Here is a 24,369-nt window from a genome sequence, read left to right as displayed (position 1 = left end):
TTGTGTTAGTGTTGAAAAACCACTTTTCGCACTTGTCTTGGTGCAGGAAACCACTTTCACACTTGTATTAGTGTGGAAAAACCACTTTTCGCACTTGTGTTAGTGTTGAAAAACCACTTTTCGCACTTGTGTTAGTGTTGAAAAACCACTTTTTGCACTTGTGCTAGTGTTGAAAATCACTTTTTGCACTTGTGTTAGTGTTGCAAGACCACTTTTTGCACTTGTGTTAGTGTTGCAAAACCACTTGTCTCACTTATGATGGTGTTTCAAAACCACTTTTCGCACTTGTGCTGGCATTGAAAACCACTTTACCCACAATTGTTGGTGTGGAAAACCGCTTTCCGCACTTGGGTTAGTGTTGCAAAACCACTTTACACACTTGTGCTGGCATTGAAAACCACTTTTCACACATGTGTAAGTATTGCAAAACCACTTTTCGCACTTGTGTTAGTGTTGCAAAACCACTTTTTGCACTTGTGTTAGTATTGCAAAACCACTTTTCGCACTTGTGTTAGTGTTGCAAAACCACTTTTTGCACTTGTGTGTGGAAAGTGGTTTTATGTTTCCACACTTGGTGTTGCAAAACCACTTGTCTCACTTGTGTTGGTGTTTCAAAACCACTTTTCGCACTTGTGCTGGCGTGGAAAACCACTCTCCACACTTGTGCTTGTGTTGAAAACCACTTTCCGCACATGCGCAAGTGTTGAAAACCACAATTCGCATTTGTCTTCGTGTTGCAAAACCAATTTCCACGCGTGTGCTGGCATTGAAAACCACTTTCTGCACTCGTGCTTGTGTTGAAAACCACTTTTCGCAATTGGGTTAGTGTTGCAAAACCACTTTCCGCACTCGTGCTAGTGTTGTAAACCATTATTCGCATTTGTGTTGGTGTTGCAAAAACCAATTTCCACACTTATGCTGGCGTTGAAAACCACTTTTCACACATGTGCTGGTATTGCAGAACCACTTTCCGCACTTGAGCTAATGTTGCAGAACCACTTTCTGCACTTGCGCTGACATTGAAAACCACTTTTTGCACTTGTGTTGGTGTTGCAAAACCACTTTCCACACTTGTGCTGGCATTCAAAACCACTTCTCACACATGTGCTAGTATTGCAAAACCACTTTCCGTGCTTGTGCTGGTGTTGAAAACCACTTTTCGCACTTGTGTTGGTGCAGGAAACCACTTTTGCACTTGTATTAGTGTGGGAAAAACACTTTTTGCACTTGTGATAGTGTTGAAAAACCACTTTTCTCACTTGTGTTAGTGTTGAAAACCACATTTCGCACTTGTGTTGGTGCAGGAAACCACTTTTGCAGTTGTATTAGTGTGGGAAAAACACTTTTTGCACTTGTGATAGTGTTGAAAAACCACTTTTCTCACTTGTGTTATTGTTGAAAACCACATTTCGCACTTGTGTTGGTGCAGGAAACCACTTTTGCACTTGTATGAGTGTGGGAAAAACACTTTTTGCACTTGTGATAGTGTTGAAAAACCACTTTTCGCACTTGTGTTAGTGTTGAAAAACCACTTTTCGCACTTGTGTTGGTGCAGGAAACCACTTTTGCACTTGTATTAGTGTGGAAAAACCACTTTTCGCACTTGTATTAGTGTTGAAAAACCACTTTTCGCACTTGTGTTAGTGTTGAAAAACCACTTTTCGCACTTGTGTTAGTGTTGAAAAACCACTTTTCGCACTTGTGTTGGTGCAGGAAACCACTTTTGCACTTGTATTAGTGTGGAAAAAACACTTTTTGCACTTGTGATAGTGTTGAAAAACCACTTTTCGCACTTGTGTTAGTGTTGAAAAACCACTTTTCGCACTTGTGTTGGTGCAGGAAACCACTTTTGCACTTGTATTAGTGTAGAAAAAACACTTTTTGCACTTGTGATAGTGTTGAAAAACCACTTTTCGCCCTTGTGTTAGTGTTGAAAAACCACCTTTCACACTTGTGTTGGTGCAGGAAACCACTTTTGCACTTGTATTAGTGTGGAAAAACCACTTTTCGCACTTGTGTTAGTGTTGAAAAACCACTTTTTGCACTTGTGATAGTGTTGAAAAACCACTTTTCGCACTTGTGTTAGTGTTGAAAAACCACTTTTCGCACTTGTGTTGGTGCAGGAAACCACTTTTGCACTTGTATTAGTGTGGAAAAACCACTTTTCGCACTTGTGTTGGTGCAGGAAACCACTTTTGCACTTGTATTAGTGTGGAAAAACCACTTTTCGCACTTGTGTTAGTGGGGAAAAACCACTTTTCGCACTTGTGTTAGTGTTGAAAAACCACTTTTCGCACTTGTGTTAGTGTTGAAAAACCACTTTTCGCACTTGTATTAGTGTGGAAAAAACACTTTTTGCACTTGTGATAGTGTTGAAAAACCACTTTTCGCACTTGTGCTGGTGTTGAAAACCACTTTTCGCACTTGTGTTGGTGCAGGAAACCACTTTTGCACTTGTATTAGTGTGGAAAAAACACTTTTTGCATTTGTGATAGTGTTGAAAAACCACTTTTCTCACTTGTGTTCGTGTTGAAAACCACATTTCGCACTTGTGTTGGTGCAGGAAACCACTTTTGCACTTGTATTGGTGTGGGAAAAACACTTTTTGCACTTGTGATAGTGTTGAAAAACTACTTTTCGCACTTGTGTTAGTGTTGAAAAACCACTTTTAGCACTTGTGTTGGTGCAGGAAACCACTTTTGCACTTGTATTAGTGTGGAAAAACCACTTTTCGCACTTGTGTTAGTGTTGAAAAACCACTTTTCGCACTTGTGTTGGTGTTGAAAAACCACTTTTCGCACTTGTGTTGGTGCAGGAAACCACTTTTGCACTTGTGTTAGTGTTGCAAAACCACTTGTCTCACTTTTGATGGTGTTTCAAAACCACTTTTCGCACTTGTGCTGGCATTGAAAACCACTTTACCCACAATTGTTGGTGTGGAAAACCGCTTTCCGCACTTGGGTTAGTGTTGCAAAACCACTTTACACACTTGTGCTGGCATTGAAAACCACTTTTCACACATGTGTAAGTATTGCAAAACCACTTTTCGCACTTGTGTTAGTGTTGCAAAACCACTTTTTGCACTTGTGTTAGTATTGCAAAACCACTTTTCGCACTTGTGTTAGTGTTGCAAAACCACTTTTTGCACTTGTGTGTGGAAAGTGGTTTTATGTTTCCACACTTGGTGTTGCAAAACCACTTGTCTCACTTGTGTTGGTGTTTCAAAACCACTTTTCGCACTTGTGCTGGCGTGGAAAACCACTCTCCACACTTGTGCTTGTGTTGAAAACCACTTTCCGCACATGCGCAAGTGTTGAAAACCACAATTCGCATTTGTCTTCGTGTTGCAAAACCAATTTCCACGCGTGTGCTGGCATTGAAAACCACTTTCCGCACTCGTGCTTGTGTTGAAAACCACTTTTCGCAATTGGGTTAGTGTTGCAAAACCACTTTCCGCACTCGTGCTAGTGTTGTAAACCATTATTCGCATTTGTGTTGGTGTTGCAAAAACCAATTTCCACACTTATGCTGGCGTTGAAAACCACTTTTCACACATGTGCTGGTATTGCAGAACCACTTTCCGCACTTGAGCTAATGTTGCAGAACCACTTTCTGCACTTGCGCTGACATTGAAAACCACTTTTTGCACTTGTGTTGGTGTTGCAAAACCACTTTCCACACTTGTGCTGGCATTCAAAACCACTTCTCACACATGTGCTAGTATTGCAAAACCACTTTCCGTGCTTGTGCTGGTGTTGAAAACCACTTTTCGCACTTGTGTTGGTGCAGGAAACCACTTTTGCACTTGTATTAGTGTGGGAAAAACACTTTTTGCACTTGTGATAGTGTTGAAAAACCACTTTTCTCACTTGTGTTAGTGTTGAAAACCACATTTCGCACTTGTGTTGGTGCAGGAAACCACTTTTGCACTTGTATTAGTGTGGGAAAAACACTTTTTGCACTTGTGATAGTGTTGAAAAACCACTTTTCTCACTTGTGTTATTGTTGAAAACCACATTTCGCACTTGTGTTGGTGCAGGAAACCACTTTTGCACTTGTATGAGTGTGGGAAAAACACTTTTTGCACTTGTGATAGTGTTGAAAAACCACTTTTCGCACTTGTGTTAGTGTTGAAAAACCACTTTTCGCACTTGTGTTGGTGCAGGAAACCACTTTTGCACTTGTATTAGTGTGGAAAAACCACTTTTCGCACTTGTATTAGTGTTGAAAAACCACTTTTCGCACTTGTGTTAGTGTTGAAAAACCACTTTTCGCACTTGTGTTAGTGTTGAAAAACCACTTTTCGCACTTGTGTTGGTGCAGGAAACCACTTTTGCACTTGTATTAGTGTGGAAAAAACACTTTTTGCACTTGTGATAGTGTTGAAAAACCACTTTTCGCACTTGTGTTAGTGTTGAAAAACCACTTTTCGCACTTGTGTTGGTGCAGGAAACCACTTTTGCACTTGTATTAGTGTAGAAAAAACACTTTTTGCACTTGTGATAGTGTTGAAAAACCACTTTTCGCCCTTGTGTTAGTGTTGAAAAACCACCTTTCACACTTGTGTTGGTGCAGGAAACCACTTTTGCACTTGTATTAGTGTGGAAAAACCACTTTTCGCACTTGTGTTAGTGTTGAAAAACCACTTTTTGCACTTGTGATAGTGTTGAAAAACCACTTTTCGCACTTGTGTTAGTGTTGAAAAACCACTTTTCGCACTTGTGTTGGTGCAGGAAACCACTTTTGCACTTGTATTAGTGTGGAAAAACCACTTTTCGCACTTGTGTTGGTGCAGGAAACCACTTTTGCACTTGTATTAGTGTGGAAAAACCACTTTTCGCACTTGTGTTAGTGTGGAAAAACCACTTTTCGCACTTGTGTTAGTGTTGAAAAACCACTTTTCGCACTTGTGTTAGTGTTGAAAAACCACTTTTCGTACTTGTATTAGTGTGGAAAAAACACTTTTTGCACTTGTGATAGTGTTGAAAAACCACTTTTCGCACTTGTGTTAGTGTTGAAAAACCACTTTTCGCACTTGTCTTGGTGCAGGAAACCACTTTCACACTTGTATTAGTGTGGAAAAACCACTTTTCGCACTTGTGTTAGTGTTGAAAAACCACTTTTCGCACTTGTGTTAGTGTTGAAAAACCACTTTTTGCACTTGTGCTAGTGTTGAAAATCACTTTTTGCACTTGTGTTAGTGTTGCAAGACCACTTTTCGCACTTGTGCTGGCATTGAAAACCACTTTACCCACAATTGTTGGTGTGGAAAACCGCTTTCCGCACTTGGGTTAGTGTTGCAAAACCACTTTACACACTTGTGCTGGCATTGAAAACCACTTTTCACACATGTGTAAGTATTGCAAAACCACTTTTCGCACTTGTGTTAGTGTTGCAAAACCACTTTTTGCACTTGTGTTAGTATTGCAAAACCACTTTTCGCACTTGTGTTAGTGTTGCAAAACCACTTTTTGCACTTGTGTGTGGAAAGTGGTTTTATGTTTCCACACTTGGTGTTGCAAAACCACTTGTCTCACTTGTGTTGGTGTTTCAAAACCACTTTTCGCACTTGTGCTGGCGTGGAAAACCACTCTCCACACTTGTGCTTGTGTTGAAAACCACTTTCCGCACATGCGCAAGTGTTGAAAACCACAATTCGCATTTGTCTTCGTGTTGCAAAACCAATTTCCACGCGTGTGCTGGCATTGAAAACCACTTTCCGCACTCGTGCTTGTGTTGAAAACCACTTTTCGCAATTGGGTTAGTGTTGCAAAACCACTTTCCGCACTCGTGCTAGTGTTGTAAACCATTATTCGCATTTGTGTTGGTGTTGCAAAAACCAATTTCCACACTTATGCTGGCGTTGAAAACCACTTTTCACACATGTGCTGGTATTGCAGAACCACTTTCCGCACTTGAGCTAATGTTGCAGAACCACTTTCTGCACTTGCGCTGACATTGAAAACCACTTTTTGCACTTGTGTTGGTGTTGCAAAACCACTTTCCACACTTGTGCTGGCATTCAAAACCACTTCTCACACATGTGCTAGTATTGCAAAACCACTTTCCGTGCTTGTGCTGGTGTTGAAAACCACTTTTCGCACTTGTGTAAGTATTGCAAAACCACTTTTCGCACTTGTGTTAGTGTTGCAAAACCACTTTTTGCACTTGTGTTAGTATTGCAAAAGCACTTTTCGCACTTGTGTTAGTGTTGCAAAACCACTTTTTGCACTTGTGTGTGGAAAGTGGTTTTATGTTTCCACACTTGGTGTTGCAAAACCACTTGTCTCACTTGTGTTGGTGTTTCAAAACCACTTTTCGCACATGTGCTGGTGTGGAAAACCACTCTCCACACTTGTGCTTGTGTTGAAAACCACTTTCCGCACATGCGCAAGTGTTGAAAACCACAATTCGCATTTGTCTTCGTGTTGCAAAACCAATTTCTACGCGTGTGCTGGCATTGAAAACCACTTTCCGCACTCGTGCTTGTGTTGAAAACCACTTTTCGCAATTGGGTTAGTGTTGGAAAACCACTTTCCGCACTCGTGCTAGTGTTGTAAACCATTATTCGCATTTGTGTTGGTGTTGCAAAAACCAATTTCCACACTTATGCTGGCGTTGAGAACCACTTTTCACACATGTGCTGGTATTGCAGAACCACTTTCCGCACTTGAGCTAATGTTGCAGAACCACTTTCTGCACTTGCGCTGGCATTGAAAACCACTTTTTGCACTTGTGTTGGTGTTGCAAAACCACTTTCCACACTTGTGCTGGCATTCAAAACCACTTTTCACACATGTGCTAGTATTGCAAAACCACTTTCCATGCTTGTGCTGGTGTTGAAAACCACTTTTCGCACTTGTGTTGGTGCAGGAAACCACTTTTGCACTTGTATTAGTGTGGAAAAAACACTTTTTGCATTTGTGATAGTGTTGAAAAACCACTTTTCTCACTTATGTTCGTGTTGAAAACCACATTTCGCACTTGTGTTGGTGCAGGAAACCACTTTTGCACTTGTATTGGTGTGGGAAAAACACTTTTTGCACTTGTGATAGTGTTGAAAAACTACTTTTCGCACTTGTGTTAGTGTTGAAAAACCACTTTTCGCACTTGTGTTGGTGCAGGAAACCACTTTTGCACTTGTATTAGTGTGGAAAAACCACTTTTCGCACTTGTGTTAGTGTTGAAAAACCACTTTTCGCACTTGTGTTGGTGTTGAAAAACCACTTTTCGCACTTGTGTTGGTGCAGGAAACCACTTTTGCACTTGTATTAGTGTGGAAAAATCACTTTTCGCACTTGTATTAGTGTTGAAAAACCACTTTTCGCACTTGTGATAGTGTTGAAAAACCACTTTTCGCACTTGTGTTAGTGTTGAAAAACCACCTTTCGCACTTGTGTTGGTGCAGGAAACCACTTTTGCACTTGTATTAGTGTGGAAAAACCACTTTTCGCACTTGTGTTAGTGTTGAAAAACCATTTTTCGCACTTGTGTTAGTATTGAAAAACCACTTTTCGCACTTGTGTTGGTGCAGGAAACCGCTTTTGCACTTGTATTAGTGTGGAAAAAACACTTTTTGCACTTGTGATAGTGTTGAAAAACCACTTTTCGCACTTGTGTTAGTGTTGAAAAACCACTTTTCGCACGTGTTGGTGCAGGAAACCACTTTTGCACTTGTATTAGTGTGGAAAAACCACTTTTCGCACTTGTGTTGGTGCAGGAAACCACTTTTGCACTTGTATTAGTGTGGAAAAACCACTTTTCGCACTTGTGTTAGTGTGGAAAAACCACTTTTCGCACTTGTGTTAGTGTTGAAAAACCACTTTTCGCACTTGTGTTAGTGTTGAAAAACCACTTTTCGCACTTGTGTTAGTGTTGAAAAAACACTTTTCGCACTTGTGTTGGTGTTGAAAAACCACATTTCGCACTTGTGTTGGTGCAGGAAACCACTTTTGCACTTGTATTAGTGTGGAAAAACCACTTTTCGCACTTGTATTAGTGTTGAAAAACCACTTTTCGCACTTGTGTTAGTGTTGAAAAACCACTTTTCGCACTTGTGTTAGTGTTGAAAAACCACTTTTCGCACTTGTGTTGGTGCAGGAAACCACTTTTGCACTTGTATTAGTGTGGAAAAAACACTTTTTGCACTTGTGATAGTGTTGAAAAACCACTTTTCGCACTTGTGTTAGTGTTGAAAAACCACTTTTCGCACTTGTGTTATTGTTGAAAAACCACCTTTCGCACTTGTGTTGGTGCAGGAAACCACTTTTGCACTTGTATTAGTGTGGAAAAACCACTTTTCGCACTTGTGTTAGTGTTGAAAAACCACTTTTCGCACTTGTGTTAGTGTTGAAAAACCACTTTTCGCACTTGTGTTGGTGCAGGAAACCACTTTTGCACTTGTATTAGTGTGGAAAAAACACTTTTCGCACTTATGTTAGTATTGAAAAACCACTTTTCGCACTTGTGTTGGTGCAGGAAACCACTTTTGCACTTGTATTAGTGTGGAAAAAACACTTTTTGCACTTGTCATAGTGTTGAAAAACCAGTTTTCGCACTTGTGTTAGTGTTGAAAAACCACTTTTTGCACTTGTGATAGTGTTGAAAAACCAGTTTTGCACTTGTGATAGTGTTGAAAAACCACTTTTCGCAGTTGTGTTAGTGTTGAAAAACCACTTTTCGCACTTGGGTTGGTGCAGGAAACCACTTTTGCACTTGTATTAGTGTGGAAAAAACACTTTTTGCACTTGTGATAGTGTTGAAAAACCACTTTTCGCACTTGTGTTAGTGTTGAAAAACCACTTTTCGCACTTGTGTTAGTGTTGAAAAACCACTTTTCGCACTTGGGTTGGTGCAGGAAACCACTTTTGCACTTGTATTAGTGTGGAAAAAACACTTTTTGCACTTGTGATAGTGTTGAAAAACCACTTTTCGCACTTGTGTTAGTGTTGAAAAACCACTTTTCGCACTTGTCTTGGTGCAGGAAACCACTTTTGCACTTGTATTAGTGTGGAAAAACCACTTTTCGCACTTGTGTTAGTGTTGAAAAACCACTTTTCGCACTTGTCTTAGTGTTGAAAAACCACTTTTTGCACTTGTGCTAGTGTTGAAAATCACTTTTTGCACTTGTGTTAGTGTTGCAAGACCAATTTTTGCACTTGTGTTAGTGTTGCAAAACCACTTGTCTCACTTTTGTTGGTGTTTCAAAACCACTTTTCGCACTTGTGCTGGCATTGAAAACCACTTTACCCACAATTGTTGGTGTGGAAAACCGCTTTCCGCACTTGGGTTAGTGTTGCAAAACCACTTTACACACTTGTGCTGGCATTGAAAACCACTTTTCACACATGTGTAAGTATTGCAAAACCACTTTTCGCACTTGTGTTAGTGTTGCAAAACCACTTTTTGCACTTGTGTTAGTATTGCAAAAGCACTTTTCGCACTTGTGTTAGTGTTGCAAAACCACTTTTTGCACTTTTGTGTGGAAAGTGGTTTTATGTTTCCACACTTGGTGTTGCAAAACCACTTGTCTCACTTGTGTTGGTGTTTCAAAACCACTTTTCGCACATGTGCTGGTGTGGAAAACCACTCTCCACACTTGTGCTTGTGTTGAAAACCACTTTCCGCACATGCGCAAGTGTTGAAAACCACAATTCGCATTTGTCTTCGTGTTGCAAAACCAATTTCCACGCGTGTGCTGGCATTGAAAACCACTTTCCGCACTCGTGCTTGTGTTGAAAACCACTTTTCGCAATTGGGTTAGTGTTGGAAAACCACTTTCCGCACTCGTGCTAGTGTTGTAAACCATTATTCGCATTTGTGTTGGTGTTGCAAAAACCAATTTCCACACTTATGCTGGCGTTGAGAACCACTTTTCACACATGTGCTGGTATTGCAGAACCACTTTCCGCACTTGAGCTAATGTTGCAGAACCACTTTCTGCACTTGCGCTGGCATTGAAAACCACTTTTTGCACTTGTGTTGGTGTTGCAAAACCACTTTCCACACTTGTGCTGGCATTCAAAACCACTTTTCACACATGTGCTAGTATTGCAAAACCACTTTCCGTGCTTGTGCTGGTGTTGAAAACCACTTTTCGCATTTGTGTTGGTGCAGGAAACCACTTTTGCACTTGTATTAGTGTGGAAAAAACACTTTTTGCATTTGTGATAGTGTTGAAAAACCACTTTTCTCACTTGTGTTCGTGTTGAAAACCACATTTCGCACTTGTGTTGGTGCAGGAAACCACTTTTGCACTTGTATTGGTGTGGGAAAAACACTTTTTGCACTTGTGATAGTGTTGAAAAACCACTTTTCGCACTTGTGTTAGTGTTGAAAAACCACTTTTCGCACTTGTGTTGGTGCAGGAAACCACTTTTGCACTTGTATTAGTGTGGAAAAACCACTTTTCGCACTTGTGTTAGTGTTGAAAAACCACTTTTCGCACTTGTGTTGGTGTTGAAAAACCACTTTTCGCACTTGTGTTGGTGCAGGAAACCACTTTTGCACTTGTATTAGTGTGGAAAAACCACTTTTCGCAATTGTATTAGTGTTGAAAAACCACTTTTCGCACTTGTGATAGTGTTGAAAAACCACTTTTCGCACTTGTGTTAGTGTTGAAAAACCACTTTTCGCACTTGTGTTGGTGCAGGAAACCGCTTTTGCACTTGTATTAGGGTGGAAAAAACACTTTTTGCACTTGTCATAGTGTTGAAAAACCATTTTTCGCACTTGTGTTAGTATTGAAAAACCACTTTTCGCACTTGTGTTGGTGCAGGAAACCGCTTTTGCACTTGTATTAGTGTGGAAAAAACACTTTTTGCACTTGTGATAGTGTTGAAAAACCACTTTTCGCACTTGTGTTAGTGTTGAAAAACCACTTTTCGCACTTGTGTTGGTGCAGGAAACCACTTTTGCACTTGTATTAGTGTGGAAAAACCACTTTTCGCACTTGTGTTGGTGCAGGAAACCACTTTTGCACTTGTATTAGTGTGGAAAACCACTTTTCGCACTTGTGTTAGTGTGGAAAAACCACTTTTCGCCCTTGTGTTAGTGTTGAAAAACCACTTTTCGCACTTGTGTTAGTGTTGAAAAACCACTTTTCGCACTTGTATTAGTGTGGAAAAAACACTTTTTGCACTTGTGATAGTGTTGAAAAACCACTTTTCGCACTTGTGTTAGTGTTGAAAAACCACTTTTCGCACTTGTCTTGGTGCAGGAAACCACTTTCACACTTGTATTAGTGTGGAAAAACCACTTTTCGCACTTGTGTTAGTGTTGAAAAACCACTTTTCGCACTTGTGTTAGTGTTGAAAAACCACTTTTTGCACTTGTGCTAGTGTTGAAAATCACTTTTTGCACTTGTGTTAGTGTTGCAAGACCACTTTTTGCACTTGTGTTAGTGTTGCAAAACCACTTGTCTCACTTTTGATGGTGTTTCAAAACCACTTTTCGCACTTGTGCTGGCATTGAAAACCACTTTACCCACAATTGTTGGTGTGGAAAACCGCTTTCCGCACTTGGGTTAGTGTTGCAAAACCACTTTACACACTTGTGCTGGCATTGAAAACCACTTTTCACACATGTGTAAGTATTCCAAAACCACTTTTCGCACTTGTGTTAGTGTTGCAAAACCACTTTTTGCACTTGTGTTAGTATTGCAAAACCACTTTTCGCACTTGTGTTAGTGTTGCAAAACCACTTTTTGCACTTGTGCTGGCGTGGAAAACCACTCTCCACACTTGTGCTTGTGTTGAAAACCACTTTCCGCACATGCGCAAGTGTTGAAAACCACAATTCGCATTTGTCTTCGTGTTGCAAAACCAATTTCCACGCGTGTGCTGGCATTGAAAACCACTTTCCGCACTCGTGCTTGTGTTGAAAACCACTTTTCGCAATTGGGTTAGTGTTGCAAAACCACTTTCCGCACTCGTGCTAGTGTTGTAAACCATTATTCGCATTTGTGTTGGTGTTGCAAAAACCAATTTCCACACTTATGCTGGCGTTGAAAACCACTTTTCACACATGTGCTGGTATTGCAGAACCACTTTCCGCACTTGAGCTAATGTTGCAGAACCACTTTCTGCACTTGCGCTGACATTGAAAACCACTTTTTGCACTTGTGTTGGTGTTGCAAAACCACTTTCCACACTTGTGCTGGCATTCAAAACCACTTCTCACACATGTGCTAGTATTGCAAAACCACTTTCCGTGCTTGTGCTGGTGTTGAAAACCACTTTTCGCACTTGTGTTGGTGCAGGAAACCACTTTTGCACTTGTATTAGTGTGGGAAAAACACTTTTTGCACTTGTGATAGTGTTGAAAAACCACTTTTCTCACTTGTGTTAGTGTTGAAAACCACATTTCGCACTTGTGTTGGTGCAGGAAACCACTTTTGCACTTGTATTAGTGTGGGAAAAACACTTTTTGCACTTGTGATAGTGTTGAAAAACCACTTTTCTCACTTGTGTTATTGTTGAAAACCACATTTCGCACTTGTGTTGGTGCAGGAAACCACTTTTGCACTTGTATGAGTGTGGGAAAAACACTTTTTGCACTTGTGATAGTGTTGAAAAACCACTTTTTGCACTTGTGTTAGTGTTGAAAAACCACTTTTCGCACTTGTGTTGGTGCAGGAAACCACTTTTGCACTTGTATTAGTGTGGAAAAACCACTTTTCGCACTTGTGTTAGTGTTGAAAAACCACTTTTCGCACTTGTGTTAGTGTTGAAAAACCACTTTTCGCACTTGTGTTGGTGCAGGAAACCACTTTTGCACTTGTATTAGTGTGGAAAAAACACTTTTTGCACTTGTGATAGTGTTGAAAAACCACTTTTCGCACTTGTGTTAGTGTTGAAAAACCACTTTTCGCACTTGTGTTGGTGCAGGAAACCACTTTTGCACTTGTATTAGTGTAGAAAAAACACTTTTTGCAATTGTGATAGTGTTGAAAAACCACTTTTCGCCCTTGTGTTAGTGTTGAAAAACCACCTTTCACACTTGTGTTGGTGCAGGAAACCACTTTCGCACTTGTGTTAGTGTTGAAAAACCACTTTTCGCACTTGTGTTGGTGCAGGAAACCACTTTTGCACTTGTATTAGTGTAGAAAAAACACTTTTTGCAATTGTGATAGTGTTGAAAAACCACTTTTCGCCCTTGTGTTAGTGTTGAAAAACCACCTTTCACACTTGTGTTGGTGCAGGAAACCACTTTTGCACTTGTATTAGTGTGGAAAAACGACTTTTCGCACTTGTGTTAGTGTTGAAAAACCACTTTTCGCACTTGTATTAGTGTTGAAAAACCATTTTTCGCACTTGTGATAGTGTTGAAAAACCACTTTTCGCACTTGTGTTAGTGTTGAAAAACCACTTTTCGCACTTGTGTTGGTGCAGGAAACCACTTTTGCACTTGTATTAGTGTGGAAAAACCACTTTTCGCACTTGTGTTGGTGTTGAAAAACCACTTTTCGCACTTGTGTTGGTGTTGAAAAACCACTTTTCGCACTTGTATTCGTGTGGAAAAACCACTTTTCGCACTTGTATTAGTGTTGAAAAACCACTTTTCGCACTTGTGTTGGTGCAGGAAACCACTTTTGCACTTGTATTAGTGTGGAAAAAACACTTTTTGCACTTGTGATAGTGTTGAAAAACCACTTTTCGCACTTGTGTTAGTGTTGAAAAACCACTTTTCGCACTTGTGTTGGTGCAGGAAACCACTTTTGCACTTGTATTAGTGTGGAAAAAACACTTTTCGCACTTGTGTTAGTGTTGAAAAACCATTTTTCGCACTTGTGTTAGTATTGAAAAACCACTTTTCGCACTTGTGTTGGTGCAGGAAACCACTTTTGCACTTGTATTAGTGTGGAAAAAACACTTTTTGCACTTGTGATTGTGTTGAAAAACCACTTTTCGCACTTGTGTTAGTGTTGAAAAACCACTTTTCGCACTTGTGTTGGTGCAGGAAACCACTTTTGCACTTGTATTATTGTGGAAAAACCACTTTTCGCACTTGTGTTGGTGCAGGAAACCACTTTTGCACTTGTATTAGTGTGGAAAAACCACTTTTCGCACTTGTGTTAGTGTGGAAAAACCACTTTTCGCACTTGTGTTAGTGTTGAAAAACCACTTTTCGCACTTGTGTTAGTGTTGAAAAACCACTTTTCGCACTTGTATTAGTGTGGAAAAAACACTTTTTGCACTTGTGATAGTGTTGAAAAACCACTTTTCGCACTTGTGTTAGTGTTGAAAAACCACTTTTCGCAATTGTCTTGGTGCAGGAAACCACTTTCACACTTGTATTAGTGTGGAAAAACCACTTTTCGCACTTGTGTTAGTGTTGAAAAACCACTTTTCGCACTTGTGTTAGTGTTGAAAAACCACTTTTTGCACTTGTGCTAGTGTTGAAAATCACTTTTTGCACTTGTGTTAGTGTTGCAAGACCACTTTTTGCACTTGTGTTAGTGTTGCAAAACCACTTGTCTCACTTTTGATGGTGTTTCAAAACCACTTTTCGCACTTGTGCTGGCATTGAAAACCACTTTACCCACAATTGTTGGTGTGGAAAACCGCTTTCCGCACTTGGGTTAGTGTTGCAAAACCACTTTACACACTTGTGCTGGCATTGAAAACCACTTTTCACACATGTGTAAGTATTGCAAAACCACTTTTCGCACTTGTGTTAGTGTTGCAAAACCACTTTTTGCACTTGTGTTAGTATTGCAAAACCACTTTTCGCACTTGTGTTAGTGTTGCAAAACCACTTTTTGCACTTGTGTGTGGAAAGTGGTTTTATGTTTCCACACTTGGTGTTGCAAAACCACTTGTCTCACTTGTGTTGGTGTTTCAAAACCACTTTTCGCACTTGTGCTGGCATGGAAAACCACTCTCCACACTTGTGCTTGTGTTGAAAACCACTTTCCGCACATGCGCAAGTGTTGAAAACCACAATTCGCATTTGTCTTCGCGTTGCAAAACCAATTTCCACGCGTGTGCTGGCATTGAAAACCACTTTCCGCACTCGTGCTTGTGTTGAAAACCACTTTTCGCAACTGGGTTAGTGTTGCAAAACCACTTTCCGCACTCGTGCTAGTGTTGTAAACCATTATTCGCATTTGTGTTGGTGTTGCAAAAACCAATTTCCACACTTATGCTGGCGTTGAAAACCACTTTTCACACATGTGCTGGTATTGCAGAACCACTTTCCGCACTTGAGCTAATGTTGCAGAACCACTTTCTGCACTTGCGCTGACATTGAAAACCACTTTTTGCACTTGTGTTGGTGTTGCAAAACCACTTTCCACACTTGTGCTGGCATTCAAAACCACTTCTCACACATGTGCTAGTATTGCAAAACCACTTTCCGTGCTTGTGCTGGTGTTGAAAACCACTTTTCGCACTTGTGTTGGTGCAGGAAACCACTTTTGCACTTGTATTAGTGTGGGAAAAACACTTTTTGCACTTGTGATAGTGTTGAAAAACCACTTTTCTCACTTGTGTTAGTGTTGAAAACCACATTTCGCACTTGTGTTGGTGCAGGAAACCACTTTTGCACTTGTATTAGTGTGGGAAAAACACTTTTTGCACTTGTGATAGTGTTGAAAAACCACTTTTCTCACTTGTGTTATTGTTGAAAACCACATTTCGCACTTGTGTTGGTGCAGGAAACCACTTTTGCACTTGTATGAGTGTGGGAAAAACAATTTTTGCACTTGTGATAGTGTTGAAAAACCACTTTTCGCACTTGTGTTAGTGTTGAAAAACCACTTTTCGCACTTGTGTTGGTGCAGGAAACCACTTTTGCACTTGTAATAGTGTGGAAAAACCACTTTTCGCACTTGTATTAGTGTTGAAAAACCACTTTTCGCACTTGTGTTAGTGTTGAAAAACCACTTTTCGCAGTTGTGTTAGTGTTGAAAAACCATTTTCGCACTTGTGTTGGTGCAGGAAACCACTTTTGCACTTGTATTAGTGTGGAAAAAACACTTTTTGCACTTGTGATAGTGTTGAAAAACCACTTTTCGCCCTTGTGTTAGTGTTGAAAAACCACCTTTCGCACTTGTGTTGGTGCAGGAAACCACTTTTGCACTTGTATTAGTGTGGAAAAACCACTTTTCGCACTTGTGTTAGTGTTGAAAAACCACTTTTCGCACTTGTGTTAGTGTTGAAAAACCACTTTTCGCACTTGTGTTGGTGCAGGAAACCACTTTTGCACTTGTATTAGTGTGGAAAAAACACTTTTCGCACTTGTGTTGGTGTTGAAAAACCATTTTTCGCACTTGTGTTAGTATTGAAAAACCACTTTTCGCACTTGTGTTGGTGCAGGAAACCACTTTTGCACTTGTATTAGTGTGGAAAAAACACTTTTTACACTTGTGATAGTGTTGAAAAACCACTTTTCGCACTTGTGTTAGTGTTGAAAAACCACTTTTCGCACTTGTGTTGGTGTAGGAAACCACTTTTGCACTTGTATTAGTGTGGAAAAACCACTTTTCGCACTTGTGTTGGTGCAGGAAACCACTTTTGCACTTGTATTAGTGTGGAAAAACCACTTTTCGCACTTGTGTTAGTGTTGAAAAACCACTTTTCGTACTTGTGTTAGTGTTGAAAAACCACTTTTCGCACTTGGGTTGGTGCAGGAAACCACTTTTGCACTTGTATTAGTGTGGAAAAAACACTTTTTGCACTTGTGATAGTGTTGAAAAACCACTTTTTGCACTTGTGTTAGTGTTGAAAAACCACTTTTCGCACTTGTCTTGGTGCAGGAAACCACTTTTGCACTTGTATTAGTGTGGAAAAACCACTTTTCGCACTTGTGTTAGTGTTGAAAAACCACTTTTCGCACTTGTGTTAGTGTTGAAAAACCACTTTTTGCACTTGTGCTAGTGTTGAAAATCACTTTTTGCACTTGTGTTAGTGTTGCAAGACCACTTTTTGCACTTGTGTTAGTGTTGCAAAACCACTTTTCGCACTTGTGCTGGCATTGAAAACCACTTTACCCACAATTGTTGGTGTGGAAAACCACTTTTCGCACTTGTGTTAGTGTTGCAAAACCACTTTTCGCACTTGTGTTAGTGTTGAAAAACCACTTTTCGCAGTTGTGTTAGTGTTGAAAAACCACTTTTCGCACTTGTGTTGGTGCAGGAAACCACTTTTGCACTTGTATTAGTGTGGAAAAAACACTTTTTGCACTTGTGATAGTGTTGAAAAACCACTTTTCGCACTTGTGTTAGTGTTGAAAAACCACTTTTCGCACTTGTGTTGGTGCAGGAAACCACTTTTGCACTTGTATTAGTGTAGAAAAAACACTTTTTGCACTTGTGATAGTGTTGAAAAACCACTTTTCGCCCTTGTGTTAGTGTTGAAAAACCACCTTTCGCACTTGTGTTGGTGCAGGAAACCACTTTTGCACTTGTATTAGTGTGGAAAAACCACTTTTCGCACTTGTGTTAGTGTTGAAAAACCACTTTTCGCACTTGTGTTAGTGTTGAAAAACCACTTTTCGCACTTGTGTTGGTGCAGGAAACCACTTTTGCACTTGTATTAGTGTGGAAAAAACACTTTTCGCACTTGTGTTGGTGTTGAAAAACCATTTTTCGCACTTGTGTTAGTATTGAAAAACCACTTTTCGCACTTGTGTTGGTGCAGGAAACCACTTTTGCACTTGTATTAGTGTGGAAAAAACACTTTTTGCACTTGTGATAGTGTTGAAAAACCACTTTTCGCACTTGTGTTAGTGTTGAAAAACCACTTTTCGCACTTGTGTTGGTGTAGGAAACCACTTTTGCACTTGTATTAGTGTGGAAAAACCACTTTTCGCACTTGTGTTGGTGCAGGAAACCACTTTTGCACTTGTATTAGTGTGGAAAAACCACTTTTCGCACTTGTGTTAGTGTTGAAAAACCACTTTTCGTACTTGTGTTAGTGTTGAAAAACCACTTTTCGCACTTGGGTTGGTGCAGGAAACCACTTTTGCACTTGTATTAGTGTGGAAAAAACACTTTTTGCACTTGTGATAGTGTTGAAAAACCACTTTTTGCACTTGTGTTAGTGTTGAAAAACCACTTTTCGCACTTGTCTTGGTGCAGGAAACCACTTTTGCACTTGTATTAGTGTGGAAAAACCACTTTTCGCACTTGTGTTAGTGTTGAAAAACCACTTTTCGCACTTGTGTTAGTGTTGAAAAACCACTTTTTGCACTTGTGCTAGTGTTGAAAATCACTTTTTGCACTTGTGTTAGTGTTGCAAGACCACTTTTTGCACTTGTGTTAGTGTTGCAAAACCACTTTTCGCACTTGTGCTGGCATTGAAAACCACTTTACCCACAATTGTTGGTGTGGAAAACCACTTTTCGCACTTGTGTTAGTGTTGCAAAACCACTTTTCGCACTTGTGTTAGTGTTGAAAAACCACTTTTCGCACTTGGGTTGGTGCAGGAAACCACTTTTGCACTTGTATTAATGTGGAAAAAACACTTTTTGCACTTGTGATAGTGTTGAAAAACCACTTTTCGCACTTGTGTTAGTGTTGAAAAACGACTTTTCGCACTTGGCTTGGTGCAGGAAACCACTTTTGCACTTGTATTAGTGTGGAAAAACCACTTTTCGCACTTGTGTTAGTGTTGAAAAACCACTTTTCGCACTTGTGTTAGTGTTGAAAAACCACTTTTTGCACTTGTGCTAGTGTTGAAAATCACTTTTTGCACTTGTGTTAGTGTTGCAAGACCACTTTTTGCACTTGTGTTAGTGTTGCAAAACCACTTTTCGCACTTGTGCTGGCATTGAAAACCACTTTACCCACAATTGTTGGTGTGGAAAACCACTTTTCGCACTTGTGTTAGTGTTGCAAAACCACTTTTCGCACTTGTGTTAGTGTTGAAAAACCACTTTTCGCACTTGTGTTAGTGTTGCAAGACCGCTTTCCGCACTTGGGTTAGTGTTGCAAAACCACTTTACACACTTGTGCTGGCATTGAAAACCACTTTTCACACATGTGTAAGTATTGCAAAACCACTTTTCGCACTTGTGTTAGTGTTGCAAAACCACTTTTCGCACTTGTGTTAGTGTTGCAAAACCACTTTTTGCACTTGTGTGTGGAAAGTGGTTTTATGTTTCCACACTTGGTGTTGCAAAACCACTTGTCTCACTTGTGTTGGTGTTTCAAAACCACTTTTCGCACTTGTGCTGGCATGGAAAACCACTCTCCACACTTGTGCTTGTGTTGAAAACCACTTTCCGCACATGCGCAAGTGTTGAAAACCACAATTCGCATTTGTCTTCGTGTTGCAAAACCAATTTCCACGCGTGTGCTGGCATTGAAAACCACTTTCCGCACTCGTGCTTGTGTTGAAAACCACTTTTCGCAATTGGGTTAGTGTTGCAAAACCACTTTCTGCACTTGAGCTGATGTTGCAGAACCACTTTCTGCACTTGAGCTGATGTTGCAGAACCACTTTCTGCACTTGCGCTGACATTGAAAACCACTTTTTGCACTTGTGTTGGTGTTGAAAAACCACTTTTCGCACATGTGCTGGTATTGCAGAACCACTTTCTGCACTTGAGCTGATGTTGCAGAACCACTTTCTGCACTTGCGCTGACATTGAAAACCACTTTTTGCACTTGTGTTGGTGTTGCAAAACCACTTGCCACACTTGTGCTGGCATTCAAAACCACTTCTCACACATGTGCTAGTATTGCAAAACCACTTTCAGTGCTTGTGCTGGTGTTGAAAACCACTTTCCACACTTGTGCTGGCATTCAAAACCACTTCTCACACATGTGCTAGTATTGCAAAACCACTTTCCGTGCTTGTGCTGGTGTTGAAAACCACTTTTCGCACTTGTGTTGGTGCATGGAACCACTTTTGCACTTGTATTAGTGTGGGAAAAACACTTTTTGCACTTGTGATAGTGTTGAAAAACCACTTTTCTCACTTGTGTTATGGTTGAAAACCACATTTCGCACTTGTGTTGGTGCAGGAAACCACTTTTGCACTTGTATGAGTGTGGGAAAAACACTTTTTGCACTTGTGATAGTGTTGAAAAACCACTTTTCGCACTTGTGTTAGTGTTGAAAAACCACTTTTCGCACTTGTGTTGGTGCAGGAAACCACTTTTGCACTTGTATTAGTGTGGAAAAACCACTTTTCGCACTTGTGTTGGTGTTGAAAAACCACTTTTCGCACTTGTGTTGGTGTTGAAAAACCACTTTTCGCACTTGTATTCGTGTGGAAAAACCACTTTTCGCACTTGTATTAGTGTTGGAAAACCACTTTTCGCACTTGTGTTGGTGCAGGAAACCACTTTTGCACTTGTATTAGTGTGGAAAAAACACTTTTTGCACTTGTGATAGTGTTGAAAAACCACTTTTCGCACTTGTGTTAGTGTTGAAAAACCACTTTTCGCACTTGTGTTGGTGCAGGAAACCACTTTTGCACTTGTAATAGTGTAGAAAAAACACTTTTTGCACTTGTGATAGTGTTGAAAAACCATTTTTCGCCCTTGTGTTAGTGTTGAAAAACCACCTTTCGCACTTGTGTTGGTGCAGGAAACCACTTTTGCACTTGTATTAGTGTGGAAAAACCACTTTTCGCACTTGTGTTAGTGTTGAAAAACCACTTTTCGCACTTGTGTTAGTGTTGAAAAACCACCTTTCGCACTTGTGTTGGTGCAGGAAACCACTTTTGCACTTGTATTAGTGTGGAAAAACCACTTTTCGCACTTGTGTTAGTGTTGAAAAACCACTTTTCGCACTTGTGTTAGTGTTGAAAAACCACTTTTTGCACTTGTGCTAGTGTTGAAAATCACTTTTTGCACTTGTGTTAGTGTTGCAAGACCACTTTTTGCACTTGTGTTAGTGTTGCAAAACCACTTTTCGCACTTGTGCTGGCATTGAAAACCACTTTACCCACAATTGTTGGTGTGGAAAACCACTTTTCGCACTTGTGTTAGTGTTGCAAAACCACTTTTCGCACTTGTGTTAGTGTTGAAAAACCACTTTTCGCACTTGGGTTGGTGCAGGAAACCACTTTTGCACTTGTATTAATGTGGAAAAAACACTTTTTGCACTTGTGATAGTGTTGAAAAACCACTTTTCGCACTTGTGTTAGTGTTGAAAAACCACTTTTCGCACTTGGCTTGGTGCAGGAAACCACTTTTGCACTTGTATTAGTGTGGAAAAACCACTTTTCGCACTTGTGTTAGTGTTGAAAAACCACTTTTCGCACTTGTGTTAGTGTTGAAAAACCACTTTTTGCACTTGTGCTAGTGTTGAAAATCACTTTTTGCACTTGTGTTAGTGTTGCAAGACCACTTTTTGCACTTGTGTTAGTGTTGCAAAACCACTTTTCGCACTTGTGCTGGCATTGAAAACCACTTTACCCACAATTGTTGGTGTGGAAAACCACTTTTCGCACTTGTGTTAGTGTTGCAAAACCACTTTTCGCACTTGTGTTAGTGTTGAAAAACCACTTTTCGCACTTGTGTTAGTGTTGCAAGACCGCTTTCCGCACTTGGGTTAGTGTTGCAAAACCACTTTACACACTTGTGCTGGCATTGAAAACCACTTTTCACACATGTGTAAGTATTGCAAAACCACTTTTCGCACTTGTGTTAGTGTTGCAAAACCACTTTTCGCACTTGTGTTAGTGTTGCAAAACCACTTTTTGCACTTGTGTGTGGAAAGTGGTTTTATGTTTCCACACTTGGTGTTGCAAAACCACTTGTCTCACTTGTGTTGGTGTTTCAAAACCACTTTTCGCACTTGTGCTGGCATGGAAAACCACTCTCCACACTTGTGCTTGTGTTGAAAACCACTTTCCGCACATGCGCAAGTGTTGAAAACCACAATTCGCATTTGTCTTCGTGTTGCAAAACCAATTTCCACGCGTGTGCTGGCATTGAAAACCACTTTCCGCACTCGTGCTTGTGTTGAAAACCACTTTTCGCAATTGGGTTAGTGTTGCAAAACCACTTTCTGCACTTGAGCTGATGTTGCAGAACCACTTTCTGCACTTGAGCTGATGTTGCAGAACCACTTTCTGCACTTGCGCTGACATTGAAAACCACTTTTTGCACTTGTGTTGGTGTTGAAAAACCACTTTTCGCACATGTGCTGGTATTGCAGAACCACTTTCTGCACTTGAGCTGATGTTGCAGAACCACTTTCTGCACTTGCGCTGACATTGAAAACCACTTTTTGCACTTGTGTTGGTGTTGAAAACCACTTGCCACACTTGTGCTGGCATTCAAAACCACTTCTCACACATGTGCTAGTATTGCAAAACCACTTTCCGTGCTTGTGCTGGTGTTGAAAACCACTTTCCACACTTGTGCTGGCATTCAAAACCACTTCTCACACATGTGCTAGTATTGCAAAACCACTTTCCGTGCTTGTGCTGGTGTTGAAAACCACTTTTCGCACTTGTGTTGGTGCAGGGAACCACTTTTGCACTTGTATTAGTGTGGGAAAAACACTTTTTGCACTTGTGATAGTGTTGAAAAACCACTTTTCTCACTTGTGTTATTGTTGAAAACCACATTTCGCACTTGTGTTGGTGCAGGAAACCACTTTTGCACTTGTATGAGTGTGGGAAAAACACTTTTTGCACTTGTGATAGTGTTGAAAAACCACTTTTCGCACTTGTGTTAGTGTTGAAAAACCACTTTTCGCACTTGTGTTGGTGCAGGAAACCACTTTTGCACTTGTATTAGTGTGGAAAAACCACTTTTCGCACTTGTGTTGGTGTTGAAAAACCACTTTTCGCACTTGTGTTGGTGTTGAAAAACCACTTTTCGCACTTGTATTCGTGTGGAAAAACCACTTTTCGCACTTGTATAAGTGTTGGAAAACCACTTTTCGCACTTGTGTTGGTGCAGGAAACCACTTTTGCACTTGTATTAGTGTGGAAAAAACACTTTTTGCACTTGTGATAGTGTTGAAAAACCACTTTTCGCACTTGTGTTAGTGTTGAAAAACCACTTTTCGCACTTGTGTTGGTGCAGGAAACCACTTTTGCACTTGTAATAGTGTAGAAAAAACACTTTTTGCACTTGTGATAGTGTTGAAAAACCATTTTTCGCCCTTGTGTTAGTGTTGAAAAACCACCTTTCGCACTTGTGTTGGTGCAGGAAACCACTTTTGCACTTGTATTAGTGTGGAAAAACCACTTTTCGCACTTGTGTTAGTGTTGAAAAACCACTTTTCGCACTTGTGTTAGTGTTGAAAAACCACTTTTCGCACTTGTGTTGGTGCAGGAAACCACTTTTGCACTTGTATTAGTGTGGAAAAAACACTTTTCGCACTTGTGTTAGTGTTGAAAAACCATTTTTCGCACTTGTGTTAGTATTGAAAAACCACTTTTCGCACTTGTGTTGGTGCAGGAAACCACTTTTGCACTTGTATTAGTGTGGAAAAAACACTTTTTGCACTTGTGATAGTGTTGAAAAACCACTTTTCGCACTTGTGTTAGTGTTGAAAAACCACTTTTCGCACTTGTGTTGGTGCAGGAAACCACTTTTGCACTTGTATTAGTGTGGAAAAACCACTTTTCGCACTTGTGTTGGTGCAGGAAACCACTTTTGCACTTGCATTAGTGTGGAAAAACCACTTTTCGCACTTGTGTTAGTGTTGAAAAACCACTTTTCGCACTTGTGTTAGTGTTGAAAAACCACTTTTCGCACTTGGGTTGGTGCAGGAAACCACTTTTGCACTTGTATTAGTGTGGAAAAAACACTTTTTGCACTTGTGATAGTGTTGAAAAACCACTTTTTGCACTTGTGTTAGTGTTGAAAAACCACTTTTCGCACTTGTCTTGGTGCAGGAAACCACTTTTGCACTTGTATTAGTGTGGAAAAACCACTTTTCGCACTTGTGTTAGTGTTGAAAAACCACTTTTCGCACTTGTGTTAGTGTTGAAAAACCACTTTTTGCACTTGTGCTCGTGTTGAAAATCACTTTTTGCACTTGTGTTAGTGTTGCAAGACCACTTTTTGCACTTGTGTTAGTGTTGCAAAACCACTTTTCGCACTTGTGCTGGCATTGAAAACCACTTTACCCACAATTGTTGGTGTGGAAAACCACTTTTCGCACTTGTGTTAGTGTTGCAAAACCACTTTTCGCACTTGTGTTAGTGTTGAAAAACCACTTTTCGCACTTGGGTTGGTGCAGGAAACCACTTTTGCACTTGTATTAATGTGGAAAAAACACTTTTTGCACTTGTGATAGTGTTGAAAAACCACTTTTCGCACTTGTGTTAGTGTTGAAAAACCACTTTTCGCACTTGGCTTGGTGCAGGAAACCACTTTTGCACTTGTATTAGTGTGGAAAAACCACTTTTCGCACTTGTGTTAGTGTTGAAAAACCACTTTTCGCACTTG

The sequence above is a fragment of the Myxine glutinosa genome, chromosome 1 (assembly GCF_964187855.1).
Source record: "Myxine glutinosa chromosome 1, kmMyxGlut1.1, whole genome shotgun sequence".
Lineage (NCBI taxonomy): Eukaryota > Metazoa > Chordata > Myxini > Myxiniformes > Myxinidae > Myxine > Myxine glutinosa.
Note: the sequence above shows the minus strand (reverse complement) of the source record.